The following is a 2,485-nucleotide window of genomic DNA, read 5'->3' as shown; positions in this document are numbered from 1 at the left end:
GGTTTTTTCTCTCACATACTATAAAATCCAAAGCTTCATCCAAAAGGTAAAAGTGTTCATCACAAACAGCTCTTATCTACCTGTTTGAGTCATTAAACATATAGAGATTTCTTGGCCTTAGTTACATCAGATTAATTTATATTATGTTTCCTTGAAACTGCTTTGTAAATCGGACTTTTCACTAAGAATGATAGTCTACCTCACTGGGGTAAATTAATGAAGTTTCACAGCATTACTGACAGTCTATTTTTTAATTGTTATTTCTCTCAGTCTTTCCAAATGTTTGAAATCCTTAGCTTATGGCATGGCTCTATTTATATATCACAACATTCTTTTTTTCCGGTGATACTACTGAGCTGACCCCCCAAATCACAAGAACATTGTAGAATATAGTTTGACTTTAAAAGTCATAAAATCCTAAGTCTAAGGTTTCCAAGTTTAGTACCTAGGTTTTTTTTTTTCTTTACAATTTATTGTTTCAGGTCTTATATTCAGGTCCTTAATCCATTTTGAGTTAATTTTGGTGTGTGGCGATAAACAACAGTCTAGTTCCATTCTTTTGTAGGTGGCTTTCCAGTTTTCCCAGTACCATTTATTGAAGAGGCTTTCCTTTCTCCATTGCATGTTTTCAGCTTCTTTGTTGAAAATTATTTGCCCATATAAGCAGGGGTTTACTTCTGGACTCTCAATCTATTCCACTGGTCTGTATATCTGATTTTCTGCCGATGCCATGCCGTTTTGATTATTGTCGCTTTGTAGTATAATTTGAAGTTGGGCAGAGTGATGCCTCCAGCTTCGTTCTTTTTTCTCAGGATGGCTTTTTGAAGCCATTTGGCAATTCAGAGTCTTTTGTACTTCCATAGAAATCTGATGATTTTTTGGTTCTATTTCTTTAAAGAGTGCCAATGAGATTTTGTATCTTCTTTAATTTCTTTTAATAAGATCTTATAGTTTTCATTATATAGGTCCTTCACATGTTTCATTAGATTTACTCCTAGCTGTTTTATTCTTTTTCTTGCAATTGTGAAAGGAATCGTTTTTTTTCATTTCTTTTTCTGACAATTCATTATTAGAGTATAGGAATGCTATGGATTTTTGCATGTTGATCTTATATCTAGAAATTTAATGTATTTGCTTATTATTTCTAGTAGTGTTCTTGTGGAGTCTTTAGGGTTTTCTATATAGAGAATCATGTCATCTGCAAATAGTGACAGTTTAACTTCTTCGTTTCCTATTTGGATGCCTTTTATATCTTTCTCTTGTCTGATTGCACTCGCTAGGACCACCAATGTTATATTGAATAACAGTGATGATGGTGGACAGCTTTGTTTTGTTCCTGATATTAGAGGAAAGGTTTTTACTTTTTCATTGCTAAGTATAATGTTGGCTGAGGGTTTGTCATAGATGGCCTTTATTATGTTAAGGTACTTTCCTTCTATATCTATTTTATTAAGCGTTTTGATCATAAATGGGTGCTGTATCTTGTCGAAGGCTTTTTCTGCATCTATTGATATGATCATATGATTCTTATTTTTTAATTTGTGTATGTGGTGTATCACATTAATCAATTTGCATATGTTGAACCTGTGATATGAATCTCTGTGCCTCTGGGATGAAGCCCACTCGATCACGGTGTATAATCTTTTTAATATGTTGCTGTTTTCTGTTCCCTAGTATCTTATTTAGGATTTTTGTATCTGTGTTCATGAGAGATAGTGGTCTTTAGTTTTATTTTTTTGTGTTATCTTTACCAGGTTTTGGTATCAGAGCAATATTGGCCTCATAAAATGAGTTGACAAGTATTGCCTCCTCTTTGATTTTTTGGAAGCGTTTAAGGAGAATAAGTATTAAGTCTTCTTTGAATGTTAGGTAGAATTCACTGGTGAAGCCATCTGGTCCTCCCAGGCCTTGTTTAGCTAATAATTTTAACATTCCTCCAAGAAACCAAATTTTCTTTATTTTCTATGTTCATAAATAGAAAAATGGTTGACAGGGAGGCAATGGTGGCAAAAAGAAGGCTTGTAGAACCTGGAACCTGTCTTTCCAATAAGCAGGAAGTGGTTCTCACATGCAGGTTATGTTGTTCACTTTCTGTTGTCAGGCACTGTCATGTCTGTCTGTGACATCATGTGGTTGCCAAAGCAACCTAATAAAGACTCATTCTAGACTCTACCTCTGAAAAATTTCAGATGAGGCTGAGGAGTCCTCTTCAAGACCTGTAAGTGTGAGGATGATTGTGTCCTGAGCATGGAGGTTAGGCAGAAAGATTCAGCCACCAGCTAGAAGTTTATTTTCCTTGAGCCCATGTGGAACTGACAACTTGGAAGGTAAGAACTCTTAAAGGAGAAGAGGAGTTGAATGAAATCTGGGTAGGCCTGGAACCATATGTTTGAAAGTTAATCTTCCTCTGTTTAGTTGTTTGGCCAACTCTTGTGGACTTTATATTTATATTTATAATATATATTTATAATATATATCATACTTT

At 34.6% G+C, this 2,485-nt stretch overlaps 1 protein-coding gene across 9 annotated transcripts in view; it reads left to right on the top strand.

Moving 5' to 3' along the window:
- The window catches only part of PPEF1 (protein phosphatase with EF-hand domain 1), a 106,707-nt gene that overhangs the window by 10,094 nt on the left and 94,128 nt on the right, over positions 1-2,485 (top strand). For 4 of the 9 annotated variants that reach the window (XM_025046629.1, XM_025046627.1, XM_006911628.3 and 1 more), the window contains one exon: positions 2,190-2,327. The exons of the other annotated variants lie outside the window; for them this stretch is intronic. The gene's annotated coding sequence lies outside the window, so the exon portion shown is untranslated. The remainder of the gene's footprint in view (positions 1-2,189; positions 2,328-2,485) is intronic. 9 annotated transcript variants of the gene reach the window in all.

The sequence above is a fragment of the Pteropus alecto genome, unplaced genomic scaffold, assembly GCF_000325575.1.
Source record: "Pteropus alecto unplaced genomic scaffold, ASM32557v1 scaffold23, whole genome shotgun sequence".
Taxonomy (NCBI): domain Eukaryota; kingdom Metazoa; phylum Chordata; class Mammalia; order Chiroptera; family Pteropodidae; genus Pteropus; species Pteropus alecto.
The sequence above is the reverse complement of the archived record's forward strand: the minus strand, read 5'-3'. Positions and strand labels throughout refer to the sequence as shown.